Raw genomic sequence first — 16,850 nt, forward strand, 5'->3', positions numbered from 1 at the left:
GCTTCCCTAACTCCAAGCCAGTGAATTATGTTGCAACTTACCATAGCTTGTATTTCACTTACATGCATATGTTACAAACCATAACAATCTCTAGATCCTACCCTATAATTGCCATAGCCGATTTCTGCTGCATGGCCATGCTTCTCTAATTGACACATTATTACATTTCAACGTTTCTTCTATACACATACAATCAATTCTTTATTATTTCACCAATATTATTACAGCAATTAAGACACTCTACCTTTAAAAGATGTTCAAGTCTACCTCCTACAAACAATTGTCTATATTACTCCTCTTAATAGCAAAACAACTTTAGTACATGTCAACAACACACCAATGGTTTATCATACAGTGATTTCTATCAAGATTTTTCTGTTTCCTGCGTATCTTCACAACTTATCCCTTAGAGCAATAAATGAATTATAATTTTAGCAACATATCCTCACTATACATTACTTTCAAACAACACTCAACATGTTTCAGTTCAAATCACTAATTATTTGTGACCTTTCCTCAGGAAAACTATTTTCAAATGACAAAAAAGGTATTTGTTCAGAGAATATTTATAGGTGGAACATTCATCTTGGATTTCCTATTTCATTAAGTAAGAAAGAAACGTGTATTCTATGGAAAGAATGGTTTGCAGTGTATTGTTCAATGCAAGTTAAATTAAAAAAAAGGACGAAAGAAACTTGTCACAGATACTACATCCTCTTGTAGTCATCTGCGATGGTGTTAAGACGTCCTTGGAAGTCCCCAATTACACAGATATTCTGGAGCCAGATCAAACTGGACTCAATAATGGAAATAGACAAAGTGCAAGGCAAAAAACAGCTTCATTATCATCAGAATAAAGCAGAGACAGCATACAAGCGTAGGTATTGGCACTCTCAACATGTTTATCAAAAACAATAGTCTATATATTCAATATTCATCATAACTGACATCATACTCTAATCTTAGGTCAAATAAACCTGCGGGATATGAGGATTAGTTAATAGTGGTGACTAGATATACATTATATAGAGGTTACGTTTCTGATTGGGTAAGGTTGTCTGATGGCTCCTCCTGAGACTACCTCTAAATTGATAACCGAAAAGGCACGGTTGAGTCAGGGGCAGACTTTCCATTGATTGGTAATAAAACATTTCCACGTTTAGTGTATACTGACAACACTGTCATCCTTGTCCGTACACCTAATGCTCTTCAGAAACTTATACTGACTTTATGTCAAATTTAGACCTAAAAATAACACAGGCAAGTCAGCGGTGATGGTATCTACACTGGGGAGAGAAAATAAATCAAAGATATGCGCCATATTTAGTAACAATTCTGTTATTCCGCGCGTAACAGAACTTGATTATCTGGCAATTCGTTTCTCCGAGAATTGGAAGAGGATTGCACACATATGTAAACAATATACCAAAATGAGACAAGCACTGGAAGGTGTAAGATGTTTTATAAGGATGTGTCAAGGGCAACTGCTTGGAATGATTCTGGAAGTAAATCGAGCACAGACCAAGTCTGCAACTAATTATGGATCCTCACTATGGGGGGTTGAAAATGTATCTGTGCTTGAGTCTACAGAAAACAGCTTTATAAAGAAATTGCTGAGTTTGACCTGCTCGGACACAAATTATTAAACTCATGTGGAGCTTGGGGCTCCCCATATTGGGGATGAATGGTATGGGGCCCACTCATGCTCTGGCTGAGTATCTGGTCAAACCTGAGAGCCTTTGTGACTCAAGAACTAATAAGAAATTTGATGCATGGCGCCCTTTGGAGGAGATTGAAATGTATATATGAATGTACAAATCAAGACAATATTTGTAATCTCCATTGTCCTGGGAAACTATTGATTATGAAGGAGAGGAAGTCCCATAAAATGTGTACACTAAATTTAATTAAACTTAGACATGGTGCTTGTTAGGCTGAAATAGGAAACATGCTACTATTTCAAGAATAGACATTGTACAGCCTTACCTGATACAAAGCAATAAACCAGTAGAACGATGGATACTGACAAGAGCCTGCTTTAATTTATTGCTTTTACAGGACATTACAAAGAATTGCAAGGGGTATTTTTAGAACTCGGTTTGTCCATGCTGTGAGACCGTAACAGAGGATCTTTTGCATTTTGTTATATTTTGCCCCTGTTACACTGAAATTAAGAAAAGGACAATTCTACCACTGTTACCTTTTTTGCTTCAGGCTGATTAGGTTATTGTTGCCTAGTGCTTTCTTACATACCTGGGAGGGCCTGGAACCTGAGGAAACGCATTGTGGACATTTTGGTGTAGGACTATTGTTTACTATAAGCATATTGCTCACGAAGCATTTTCATTTTATGGAGTTTTGTCGATTGTCTTAATTTTGCTTGATGTTTGCATACATATAGATAAGTAGATGTACTATATGTATTTTACACTGTCGTTTGGTATTGAAATCTGCACTATCTATGAATTGCAGTAAGATTTTAGTCTGTTTATATTTTTGTATGTGTTTTTATGGTACTGGTTTAGAGAAATCAAGGTGTTGTGAATGAATGATAACAGCAAAAGACATCATCTCTACAATATGTGAAGGGCTGACACCTTACTTCAGGGGTGGCATCACATTAGAGAGTCTGATTGGTTGGCTTCTTACTAACCAATCCTGGACAATTGACAAGTCGTCATGACATGTGCCAGACAGGAGTAGGGTGAGAGAGGTCCACAGACTGCTTTCCTTTCAATTAAAGAAGATGTCATCCCTTATATCTAGGCCATGTGCCGTGGTGATCTTTTTGTATTTCGCCTTGTGTGGTATCTCGTGTCTGGGGATATGTTTAAGGAGTAAGGCAGGTGTCCTATCTCTGTTCATTGCTAATGAATAGACAGTGTTCATCAATTATGGGTCAGGTGTGATGGGACCATGTTTAGGAACTATTTCACCCTGCATTTATTAGAATTTTAGCTAAAATTAATGTGAGTGTTATAGTTTCTTTTACCTCTGAGAACACTCTTGAGTTATTCTTCATGGAATCTTTTGGCTTATAATTGTCCTGCATCTGGCTTACAAAGGCAGGTTGTACGCTTAATTAATCTGAAAATATACGACTTGCGTCTTGGGAATTGTTATCTTGTGTGTTCTCTCTGCTGTTTCTATCCTCCCTTATTCGTGGTGACCTTGGCTTGATTTGCTAGCTACTGTCGGAACTCTGCATGGATCTGTATTTTGTTATTTCAGGATTTTGAGTTCTTGTGAAGTCTTGAGGCCTTTGGTTTACTTAGAAGCAGAGGCGTTGCTCGGGGGAGGCTGAGGGGGCTATAGCAATGGGTCTTTTGGTTAGCCCCAGACAGAAGCTCAGGAGCTACAACCAAAAGCTTAGCTAGTCCTGAATCTCGACAGTCCTGACATTAGTGTAGCCCCAAACTTTTCCAGACCTAGCAACACCACTGCTTAGAAGCATGTTCTGACTTCCATTTTGGAAAAGATGGCAGCCCACTACTGTTGCATTTCTATGTTAGTGAACTATATTTGCGTATTATACATTCGGCTTATACATTGCTTATGTTAGTATTCTTCATATCTTATGGATGTCATGTTAATATTCTTCATGTATAAATGCATGTGTTACCTAGTGTTCGCGTTCTACATGTTGAGTGCACATTTGCTTCGTGTCTAATGCATGCACATGAATTGTTACAATGTTAGTTTGGTTACTCATGCCATCTTCAGTTTTAGATTGTGTCCATCTCCTACTGTACCTGCCTGAGATAAGGGTAGTATGGTTTTGTCTGAGTAACTTTTCTCACCTGTGCAATATTGAACTGGGGGAGGAGTAGAAGCTATGGATGATGTATTCATCTGCCTCTCAACATTGGTAATATAAATAGAAAGTATCACTATCTCATGTTATTTTCCTGTGTGCTATATCACAAAATCATAGGAATTAGAGGTTCTAATTACCATCTAAAGGCTTCATTCCTTGAACATTTGTCTATTCTTATGTTACTAATTTCATGTTAGAAAACAGATAACTGATTAGTGGCAAAGTGTAAGGTTTTTAGTCACTTGCAATTCAAGTAGGGCAGCATTATCTTTTTTAAGAAAATATTTATATGGTTTAACTTTATAAAATCATAATCTCAGATGTTTCATCTATTTTCCAGAAGGTTGTGGATTTTCTCAAATATTTAATGGTAAATAACGATATATTCCTTGTGAGCTATCATTAAAACACAAGCGAACAAGGTCATCTTGGAGCCACACTCACTGCATAATTTCATGGTTGTATACCTGTATGTAATGAGTCTTCTGTGTTACGTCTTAATCAGACACCCGTCCTGTTCTAACTAAGATAAAACTTTTAATCAATTGAGATGTGTAGTCCAATTGTGTTAATTGTTTCCAAGGATCTGGTGGTTTTGTTTTCACCGACCCTGTTCACTTGTGTTTTGATGATTGGTTAGCCCTCCTGGGCAGAATAGGGTCCCAACCAGGACCCCGCCTTTTTGATATTCCTTCTGAGCTATATGGTTTCCATATCGACAGGATCAAAGTTCTGTAACCAAGGGTTCTTAATTATTCTTGGTACAATTTTTATAATTTCATATTAATTATTATCCACTGCTCACACTTACCCATAAACTTGATTGTTGCACATTTGGGGTTTTCATGTTCAGATAATCGATGGAAAATCAAAAATTTCTTGTTTATCTTATATTTTAAAGGAACCATTCCTGTCAATCAAAGCAAAATGCAGCGACCTCAATTAGTGAAACTCTAAGGGGGTAATTCATAGAATTTAGCGCACATGTGGCAGACGCAGCTGGCGCACAGTGTGCGTGTGCGAATCTCTGCGCCAGCCGCGTGCACTAAAATCCAATTCCGCGCACAGCGTATTCATGGATTTCAGCTACCAAAACCAGCCATGGCGCACAGTGGCGCAGCGACCCTGCAGCAGCGCCAGTTACGCCCCCAAGAATGCCCCTCGCGCAGGGAAAAGCCATCAAAATCCCCAATCCAGCGCAAAGGGCTGCGCTAACCCTGTACCAGCACGGCAAGCGGGGTACGTGTATTACTGGGGTTTGCGGGAAGTTTCACACGCGATTGGCCCTGTGCGAACAGGGTACGTGCATTTCAGGGGTGCGCGGGAAGTTACACAAGTGATTTCAGCAGGGAACGTGCATTACAGGGGTGCGCGGGAAGGTTCACACGCGATTTCAGCAGGGTACATGTATTTCAGGGGTGCGCGGGAAGTTTCACACACGATTTCAGCAGGGTACGTGTATTTCAGGGGTGCGCGGGAAGTTTCACATGCGATTTCAGCAGGGTACGTGTATTTCTGGGGTGCACGGGAAGTTTTACATGCGATTGGTCTGGGTACGTGTATTTCAGGGGTGCGTGTGAAGTGTTACACGCGATTCCAGCAGTGAACGTGTATTTCAGGGGTGCGCGGGAAGTTAAACACGCGATTGGCCTGGGTATGTGTATTTCAGGGGTGCGCGTGAAGTGTTACACTCGATTTCAGCAGGGTACGTGTATTTCAGGGGTGCGCGGGAAGTTTCACAGGCGATAGGCCCTGTGCGAGTGGGGTACGTGTATAACTGGGGTTTGCAGGAAGTTTTACCCGCAATCTCAGCAGGGTACGTGTATAACTGGGGTTCGCTTGAAGTTTCACACGCGATTGGAGCATGGTACGTGTATTACGGTGTTCGCGGGAAGTTTCACATGCGATTTCAGCAGGGTACGTGTATTTCAGGGGTGCCGGGGAGTCCTACACGTGATTTGGCAGTGTGGGTCCTCCCAGGTGTTCCCTGTACACCCTCCACGGCCCCTGCAGGCAGCCCACACCACAGGGGACTACCCTGCACCCCTGGTCATGTCCCGCAGGCAGCCCACCCAACATGGGCATGCCTCCCAGCAAAGCCACATGTCTCCTTGCACTACTGATCACCAACTCATGTCCCCTTGTACCCCCACCCACCAGCAGTGCAGGGCACCTGCCAGCAGGCCCCCACTCATGTCCCCTTGCACCCCCACCCCACAGCAGTGCGGGGCACCTGCCAGCAGGCCCCACTCATGTCCCCCTGCACCCCTACCCCCCAGCAGTCATGGGCACCTGCCAGCAGGACCCCTCTCATGTCCCCTTGCACCCCCACCCCCCAGCAGTGCGGGGCACCTGCCAGCAGGACCCCACTCATGTCCCACTCATGTCCCCCTGCACCCCCACCCCCCAGCAGTCAGGGGCACCTGCCAGCAGGCCCCCACTCATGTCCCCCTGCACCCCCACCCCGTCAGCAGTGCGGGGCACCTGCCAGCAGGCCCCCACTCATGTCCCCTTGCACCCCCATCCCACAGCAGTGCAGGGCACCTGCCAGCAGGCCCCCACTCATGTCCCACTCATGTCCCCTTGCACCCCCACCCCACAGCAGTGCGTGGCACCTGCCAGCAAGCCCCCACTCATGTCCCCTTGCACCCCCACCCCCCAGCAGTGCAGGGCACCTGCCAGCAGGCCCACAATCATGTCCCACTCATGTCTCCCTTAACCCTCACCCCCCAGCAGTGCGGGGCACCTGCCTGCAGGCCCCCACTCATGTCCCACTCATGTCCCCCTGCCCCCAGGTCATGACGATCCTCAATCATGGCCCTTATGGCCAGCCTCCCCACCCAAAGACCCAACCAAGTATTGCATCCACCCACAAAGAAAAAGGCTATTACATGATACAAACCCAATGGCAAGTATGTAAATGAACACATGTCCATCACACACACACAATGGTTACAAGTGAATGTGAAAACCCATATCATGACATGCATGAAACCAATTAGATAATACCACACATCGAAGTATGAAGAAAAAAATGTATTAAACACAACATGAATGTAATGAAAATCAAACAAACAACAATGGTAATAAAAAAAGAAAATCTGCATGTCCCTGAAAAACGGAAAAACAAGAAATCATAATCCAAAGAAATCCAAAGGAAATGGTGTCCAAAGTCACAGTCCAACAGAGCAAATCCAAGGGAAAAAAAAAGTGAAAATCATTGCTCCATGGTGAAATAAAAAAAAAGAGAATAATCCAATGGTGAACTATATACAGATGAACAATCCAGGGTCCATGAGCCCAACTGAAGAAATGAAACCTAACAAAAATACTACCTAATAAAAAACTATATACAGAAACGTGGTGCATTGTCCAAGCGCAACCAAAATAAAGAAAAAACAAAAGGAAACCGAACACTATCTAACTATATACAATGGCGGCGGGCAAGTCCAGCGGCTCACTCTGTGGTGTCCCGGGCCAGGGCATCATCGAACTCCATTTCGATGTCCCGGAGGCGGGCCTCTGTCCTGGCCCTGAGGTCTTGCAGGGAGGCACTCATGGCCTGTTCCAACTCCCTGCGAGTTGCCTCGAGGCACTCTGCCCGCCTCAACGCCCGACGCATGGAGTTCTCCGCCCTGACCATCGTGAGCCGCGCCTCATGCGCCCGCCGCCGCTCCGCACCTATCTCCTGGCCCAACTGCAGCCACACGGAAGACACTCCCATTCCTGGGTCCTCCTGCCTTATGGCCGATGCCTGCCCCTCCGATGTTGATAGCCCCGAGCCATCATTGCTCCCACCTACAGCCTGCTCCTGCTGCTGCTGCTGATGTCCATGTGCCTGTGCGATGGTGCCTGCACATCCTCCATCTGCTGGTCTCCAGTTGTGGTGTCCACCCCTGCTGGACTGCCAACTCCCGACTGTGGCAGGGATGGGATCTCCACCAAGCTGGCTGTGTTGGTCAGGCCAGGTCCACCGGGGGCCCTGGTGGAATCTGGGCCGGAAGACGATGTGGAGATCGACTGGCGCATAGCCTCCACAGAGGAGGAGAGGTCCGCCAGAGTGCGCGTCACATGTAGGAACCCACCGACCAGGGCCCCTCCCAGCAGTGCCACGTCACAACGCTGCTGTTCATGATGGCGTGCGTTCTCCGCCCAGGAAGAACGCACGTCATCACGAATTTCATGCGTGCGCAACGCGACACCCACCAGGACGGATCCCATACGGTCACGGGACCCCTCGCCCGCAGGTAGTGGAGAGGCAGGTGATATGGCACTCTCCCCTACCTGCGGACGGGCCTGGGACAGGGCCTACCTGCTGGTGCATGATGGTGCTGTCACAGGGTCAAGGACAGCGACATGCACAGGCCCCTCCACGGTGACCTGTGCTGCCTCCTGACCCTGGCCCTGGACTGCACCACTTGCACCAGTGGTACTACCTCAACCAGGCCCCATGTGCGGCTCAGTAGCGGGCTCCTCCTCCTCTGTGGAGACCACCAACATGGATGTCTCCACACCGTCTTCCGCCATTCCATTGGAAGCCCCTGTGGGGGCTCACCCGGCCCTTCTGCCACAGCTGTTGTGGCAGACGCGGCACCAGCCCCCTCGCTCCCGGATGATGGTAATTCCTGGGAGGGTGGCTGGGCCTTGCGTGGCCGCCCGGTGGAGGCATCCCCGCCGCTTCGCTCCACAGTGCCATCTCTGCCCTCTTCTTCACTTGACGCTGCGTAGAGGGAGACATAGAACACAAGCATCAGTGTACAGCACAAAATACCCTAGACAGGAAGCAAAAACACATGAGTGGCACTGTCAAATGTCACTTCCATCCTGTCCTTCCACAACACATGGGTCAATGCATGCAACACACATGGAGAAACACTTCCGGCGCCTGCAATCAACATCAACACCCATGTACAAGGGCCCCTGTAAACCAAGATGTTGCCTTCAAAGTCACATGCATCCATGGCGTTTCAAAGTCAAACACACACTTCTCTGGCGCACACACACACACATGTGCACCATACATGTACATGACATCAGCACCCATTCCTCACCCTCCCTCCATGTCCAGGAACAGAGACTGGCATGCTTTCAGGTGTGCATTCTGCATAGAGGTGCATTAAAACACATGCACCTACCATGTGGTTTACACATAACTGGTCCCACATGCATGACCATGATGTCCCTGCACACACACATCCATGCATGGCCTATGTCACACATACAGGCAAGTATCAGACTACCAGCACACTGCAACATGTCCTGTCTCACACAGCAATGCTTGGCCACTTACCGCTCAACTCCAGACGGGTCTGCCTCCGAAGGGTCTGGGCATGGAGCGCTGGGCCTAAGTGTTCCAGGACACTCATCTGGATGTTGCTCAGGCTGACCCGGCCCCCCTCCGCGAGGCGCTGGGCCTTGCTGAGGGTCCTGGACCTGAAGTCCTCCCAGCGCTTCTTGACATGATGGAATTCACGGACTGCCACCCCCTCGGCGTTGATGGCAGTCACGATGTCCGTCCTTCCTTGTTGGCGCGTCTTGTTCCCAAGAGGGCATCATAATGCCCCAGGACATGCTCCACCAGGACACCAACTTCGGTGGCAGTGAAGCTGGTGGCCCTCTGCCTCTCTGGCTGGGGGTTGCCAGTGGTGCCAGATGGAGATGTGCCCGACATGGCAACCTCAGAGGCAGGTGTGGGTGGGCAACTGGGTCCTGGGGCTGGGCTGTGGAGCGATGGAATAGCAGTCGGGAGTCTTCGGTTCCAGCAGGGGTGGTCACAGCAACAGCACCCCTGGCTGACATGCAGGCAGCAAATGGCAGGGCACGTGGGCAGCAGGCAATCAGGTAGCAGCAGATGGCAGGTGGGAGTGTGTTCGGGGCCCTGGGGGGTAGTAATTCGTCCTTCCGGGCAGGAGTGTGGTCTTCCGTGTGTTTTCGCGTGGCCAGCTTGATACGGAGTGATTTGGCACGTGAAAATCTTGCACGTCAGCGTGTAATTCGAGGAAAGACACTTAGCGCGTGAGCACGTCAGCGATATCATTGGACCAAAGGCCCTTCGCGTGTAAGCGCTTCTGTGACGTGAGGCACGGGGGCGTGCGCGGGTGTTTCCCCCGTGACGTGGGCATAGTGGATTAGCGCGCACGCTAAAAAAATGCACGTCCCTGTGTGAATGCGTGTAATCCGAGGAAAGGGCCTACGCGCATAAGTGACGTGACACGCGCGGGCGTTTCCCTCAGCATGGGTTAAAGGTGAGCGGGGCCAGCAGTTCGCTGTACGTGCCTTTTGTGGAGACCGACGTGTGTTGCTGCTTCCTGTTGTTTCGCGCGCCATCACAACTTCACAGCTATCAAGGACGTATCTCTTCTTTTGGCGGGGGGATTGGCTACGCGTATTTTTCTGCATGGCGCTAGTCACACGGTGAGTCGCGCACGCTATTGTTCCCACTGCGGGTGCCCCTGTGTATCGCACCGTTTTTGATGTCATAGTAGCCTCCGTGTCCCACGTGTACGCGATTTTCGTGTTACTGGGTGCCACTGCGTACTACGGGAGGTTGATTCCACGCACGTAGGCTGCAGGGTTGCGTGCACGGTTTTCCAGCAGTTTTGGGGTGCCTGAGCGTTGCGTGACCTGTCACTACATCACCGGGGTCACATACAGCCTTGCAGGTGCATGGGGGGCTGTTAACATCTTGCTTCCCACCCCCTTCACCCCAATTGCCCAGGTCAATTGTGGTGTACACCTCCCATTGGCACAGCTCCATCTGTGCCGGCACTACTACATCTGTGCCATGGTTGGGAGGCCACCAAAGGTGAGGGGCGCCTCAGCTCGGTGTACTCCCCGTGACAGGCGTGGTCAGGGACGTGGCCGGGGTGACCAGGGAGTAGGGGCACTCCAGGGTGTCCAGGGCAGCCGCAGAGGGGGAAGAGGCAGGGGAGCGCCACTTGAGCACATGTGCATTCATGCCACCACCCCCTGTGGTTCCGGGAGATGCAGCTTCTGCATCTGGCGCCCGTGTGACCCGGCAGTCCGTTCCATCAACTGCCACGGGCCCAAGGGTAGTGGTAGCTGCAGGTGCAGCTGTGGACACCGCCACCCAGGCTCAGGGTCTGCCAGCGCAGCCTGCGTTGGCACTGGAGGAGCCCTTGGAAGATTTCCAACAGGCCAGGAGGGAAACCGTAGGGGCACGCAGGGCTGCCCTGACCAAGACACGTGTCCCTGGGGCAGTTATGTCATCTGCTGCCCCAAACAGCCGGGTGTTGGCAAGTGCAGGGGCAAATGCACCCAACAACTCCCCGGTTGTGAGTCTGCCAACCAGGACAGTTGCGGTCAATGACCCTGCCACAGTGGATGTTGCTGCGCAGGGTCCATTAGAGGGCACCCAGCTGCCACTGACAGAAGTCAGGCCTTTGGTCGTCCCTCCACCTGCCACTCCCTTGGCTCAATCCACTGAACCCACTGGCCATACTGGTCAGGGCGGCATTAGCAGCCAGGGTCTGAGCCACATTCCAAGAGGAGGAAGGTTGCACCTGCAGCACAGGCTGGGACCTCACACACAGCCACAACCTCCTGCACGTCGAGGAAGAAGCCTTTCTGCAACCAGGAACTGGACTTCCTTGTGGGCTACGTGCGGGGCCACAGCCGTGACATGATAGTGGGTGCCAATAGTCAGACTACGGCTGCCCAACGTTATACCCACTGGAAGCATGTTGCGGAAAATGTCAGTGCATTCGGCCATGAGGTGCGCACGGCGCAAGAGTGCAAAAAGCATTGGAATGACATCAAACGCAGCGCTAAGGCTAAGAGTGCCTCTAATTACAACTTGATTCTGGTGACTGGCGGTGGGCCTGCTCCAGAGAAGGAAGTCCTCACTCCGCATGAGTCACTTGTTGCGGAGTTCATACCATCTGAATCGGTCGAAGGAGTGGGAGAGATGCCAGACTTTGATGCCCAGTCCAGTGAGTGTTGATGCGTGTTTGTTGAGGACGTGTGTGTTTTACTTGTGGGATTTGTTGTGCATTATTGCCACTACATATGAGGTGTACATGGTTCGGATGTGCAAGTAATGCAATGCTTCCGTGATGCATGTCTGCTCTGCTGGATGGTGGACATGTGGAGCAGACGGGGACTTTGGCATTTCATCAGCCTTCCCATGTCGACTGTGGCTCAGTACTGCGTTGCACACATGTTTAGGGTCTGACAATCTGGGTGGGTCACAGGCCTCAGCCTGTTTAATGGCCAATGACTCTGTCCAACTGGTGTAGTGTCCTCTTCACACGTGGGTGGCCTACAGATTACAGTTTCATCATGTGTCCTGCTTACTGTCCCATCATCATTTGCAGTGTTGTCACTTGACTCACATGAAGCTGTTGATGCTAGTCAACACTGTCTGTCAATACACAGGTCTATGGTCAGCCTTTTGATACCATGCTAAACATCCCTGCTTTTGCACTTGGGTGGAGGGGTGCTTTGCTTGTAGATATGCTACCCATTGAATGCACATTGCACGTGATGCCTGAAGTTGACCATGCCCTGCCTTTACATTTTCTGACACACACCATGGAGTCCTTGTACATGTAGGTAGTGAGTAACATACATATTTGCTGCACTGCATAGACCCACTTCAATGCAGACTGCCACCTTTCAACAGGTCTGATCACAGAAGCAATTCCAAGTTGACCCAGCATGCATGCCAGGTTCTATTTTGTGTGTCACATGTCTGCCTGATGTTGTCGGTGTGTGTGTGTTGTGTGCTTCTGACATGTGTAGTGACCTTTTTTTTCTCTATTTTTCAGATGATGACGCAATGGAGCCGGAGGATGGTGTTGTCATGCCAGGCACAGGGTTGGTATCACTACATCAACCCGGCACAAGTGGGGGTCGTGGGGTGGCAGGCCACGAAAACCCCCAAATGCTACAGGCCATCTTGTCACTGGCTGCCTATGAGTCCAGCCCTGATGACGACTCTGACGCCCATGTCGAGTTGGATGAGCATCCGGTCCATGTGTCAGGGGTGAGTGATTCTGATGTGGACACTCCTCTGTCCGCGACACCTGCACTGAGGGGTCATACTGTCTTGGAACCTCCGCCCGTGGTGGATCGGGACGCAGGGTCACCCTCCACACCAGTCACTGATGTGCCTGGGACATCACATCGACGGGGGCATGTAGTCGTGCAGCCGTGGGCGGTGCCAACACGACGAGGACAACCGGTCCTTGGGTCCCGCAGGGGTCAAGCCCAGCAACGCGGTCGCCGCGCGCAACCGCTGTATACTGAGTGGGAGCAAGACATGACTGCCAATTCAGAATGGCAGGGGGCAGCAATGGAGAACATCGCTGAGAGCATGGAGCGTGTGGCCCGATCCGTGCTCCCCCCTGCTAGGCAGGTGCTTCTCCAGCAGCATGCGGCACGGTCCATGGCCCGCTCGCTCAGGCTGGGCATGGTGGCCTCAGACAGGGCACGCCAGGCTGAAATGTCATCTCTGCGTCAAGCAATTGCTGCTCACGCAGAGGCACACATGGAGGCCCTGAGCGGGGAGTATGCTTCCCTCAGTTCCACTCTGGGTGTCCTTCTGATGTCCCAGAGGGAGCGGTCAGAGGAGGGGTTTGCACAGCTTGAGCGTACCATCTTGGCTGAGCTACAGGCTTGCCGGGAGGTGCAGCGGTTGTCAAGCTAGGCCTTGCAGGAGGAACTCTGTGTTACACGTGCTACCTTGCAAGAGGAAGCACGTGTATCACGGGAGGTTCTGCATGCAGACCTACGCGTCATCGCCACACAGAACCAGGCTCACCCGTCTGGCAGACTTGCTGCCGATGAGGGGCAAGCTGCAGCTAGGCGTGGCCAGGCTACTGTGCCATGTCCTCCTTTCCAGGATGAGCCAGACTCGGACGACCATCTATCTCCCACATAGGTCGGGCTGTGCAGGCGTTGAGCCCATGGAGGTTTTTTTTTTGGCTCAGCATCATCGCATGTGGGTGTTGAGCAGCACCCTGTACCTACCCCCTCCTGGGTGCCCCCCCCCCGGATCGTATGTGGCCATCTTTGATTATTTTTCTTTTAGTTTAGTTAGATAAGTTTCTGTTTGATTGTTAGTTTAATTAGGTAAAGTCGGTTTTTCGTAGTTAGTGTAATTAGTTAATATAGTTTAAAATTGCTTTTCTATTGTGCTTTCATGTGACAGTGTGGTGCTTTGTGACTTTTGAAAGCTGCCACTGTCTGTTCCAGCTGGGCCCTTCAGGCTTGTCTTGTGTATGTGTTTGCTGCTTGGGGTCCTTGACTCACATATGCCACTCCTGCTTCCCTTATACATGGGCTTGCAAGGATGGTTCGGTGTAACAGCCTATTAGACAAGGGCTTTGGACTGTCATATCTGTGGCATGTCTGATGCTGTGGAACTTGTGTTAACACCCCTAGTGGGGATGATTGGGGTGTTATTGACCACTGTTCTGCTTTTGCTAGATGGGGTGTTTCATGATTCATGTGTACATTCATTGTCGTGCATTGTGTAGTATGTTTCTTATCTTTACTGTACATGTGCTTGTTGCAATTCATGCTGTAGATAGTGTGTTCCACACTTTGGCTGTGAAAGACGGACTGTGGTGTGATTTCTGATGTACATCTCTGACATGGTCCAGTGATGTGATGCCTGAAGAGACACACACAGATGAATCTAATGCATTAATCATGTGTCTCATGCCCTTTCTGCAGGGGGATGAGCCTCCAGACCACCTTTGCCAGCAGACATGGGCCATTGGACGTCTGGAATCTGGACACGTTTGATGGTGCCCACATGCACATGTTTGCGCAAGCAGAGGCACAGGGATTGCAATCATACATCCGAAAACTGCTGACGTGTTTCAAGGGACTCCAGGCAAGGTGAGCAGCACAGGGGGGGCCACAACACAGCAAACCTTCCACCAGGCCAGTTGCACGTGCATGCTTAGTAGCAGCACTGAGGGTGAGCTTGGACGAATATTGGTGTTGAAAAGCACAATACAGCTCATATGTGTTGGTGGACTCATGGCTAGTTGATTGTAAGGTTGTCTGAGGCACCTGCAGGGGCAGTGGCACATTCCCTCCGGTCCACCATGGTCCATTGAGGCACTTGTATCACCCAAGTAGCGTTCTGAGACATGTAAAGAAGCAGCTGACAGGGACAGGCGGCAAGGGAAAGACTCGGGTGCAGTGCATTTCATTTCCATGTAGAATTTGAAACATGCACTGCCTACTTTATTTGGGTCGTGGTGGAACACGACTTGTTTGGAAGTCATACCTTGCTATATGCTTCTGTCTGCTTACTCAGGGAACATTGTATGTTGTGTGATTTGTGACACATTGGTGTTCCATTTGCCACGCACCCACCGGCGCCTGACTTACTGCATTGGCTGTGTATGAACCATCACAAGGGTAATGTCACGTATGGGTACGAAGCATCCACACCAGATTGTCTGTTTGTAGAGTAGTTTGTTACTTTGGGGCATATTTGGTGGTGTGTTTGTGTGTTATGGGCACGCACAGATTTTTAACTGTGGCTCTCTTTGCAGCATTGAGGTGCTCCTGTTACTGGACCTGAGAGTGCGCAGGCAGGAGGCCAGCACTCACCCCAGAGATAAGTTTCTCTTTGACTTCCATTTCAGTGAATTGCTGCTATGTTTATGATGAACAAGTTTGGAATGATTGTGTATGTGTTAATGTGAGTACTACATTCTTGGCCATTCCCTACTTTCCTGTGTCAATCCTACTCCCCTCTCCTGCCCCTCATTCCGGTTATCCAGTATGCCAACGCCTGTCCCGACTCCATATACCTGACCCTCCTTCCCCACCAGGGTCTCAGAGGCCTGTGTGAGCTTGACCTTGCAGCCACCCAGACCACGGTGGGGGTGGTTGGTTCGTGCCACTCCTGCACCTGTACACAGGAGCAGTGACAGTACACATCCGTTTGTGGTGTCTCATTCTATGTTATGTACCACACATGGTACACATCCTGTTGTGACATTGTTTTACTGTGCTACCTTGGTTGTTATGTCATTGTGGTAGTACTTGGCCTTTGTGAGGTACTGCTACTTCAAGTCATCTACTGGAGGCTGTTCTGGTTAGTTTTTCTGCCTGCACGCTTTTTTCTTGGCTTCTGTGTTGGCCTGCTTTGAGTTCTCTTGGATGTAGTGTTTTTGCAAAACAAGGTGGACTCTGAGGGTGCAGGCAACTTTTTACACACAAGGTGGGAGATGGTGACAAAGGGGAAGGGTGATTCTGTGGCCAGGTGAAATTCAAGGATGTAGGCTCCATAACCCCGGTGCAGTTGTTCAGTGGGTCATGGTGATTTGTGAGGGAGGGGTGGTGCTTGGTTGGTGATAGTTGCCTTGCCCTACAGTGTGATGGGCGCCCTGACATTGTAATTGTGGTATCCTATGTACATGATGTGTACTGCTGATCAATGCCTGTTCATGTGTTGTGTTTACCTTTCAGGTGTGAGGGAATAGTTGTGGCTTGACATGCTGGGGTGTACACATGGTGAATGTTCACATGTGATGTGTAGAGGACACTGATGGTCACTTGATTGCACATGCATATGTTGAGTGCATGTCCCTACTGACCCACACACTCGCACTATAATGCACTACATGTACAACCACCCTTCCATGTCCACGTGTACACTCTGTTTTCCTTCTGGAGCCCACTGTGTCCCTGCAGCACATGTCCTATGACCAATTGGGGATCCTGTACATGCCTAATTTGCTTTTCGATGTGGTTAGTCGCTTAGCTGTGATGCTCAGGGTGTGCATCACACGCAATGGCTGTTAACTGTGCTGTGCACTGAGCAGTGTGTTGCAGGAGGTGGACACGGCACACAGAATCTGCAGTGTTGATTTTTCAATGCACAATGTGCATGTAGACAGGCATTCATTGCTATGTTACAACTTCGACTTTTGGAATGCATTTGGGTATGACTTCTTTTGGGTGGGAGGTTGTTGGTCAGTCATTTCATCTGATTCCATGTCAGGCATCATTGTCTGATGCCAATTTACATTTTTCACATGGC

This window comes from Ambystoma mexicanum, chromosome 8, assembly GCF_040938575.1.
Source record: "Ambystoma mexicanum isolate Mex_15411 chromosome 8, UKY_AmexF1_1, whole genome shotgun sequence".
Classification (NCBI taxonomy): domain Eukaryota; kingdom Metazoa; phylum Chordata; class Amphibia; order Caudata; family Ambystomatidae; genus Ambystoma; species Ambystoma mexicanum.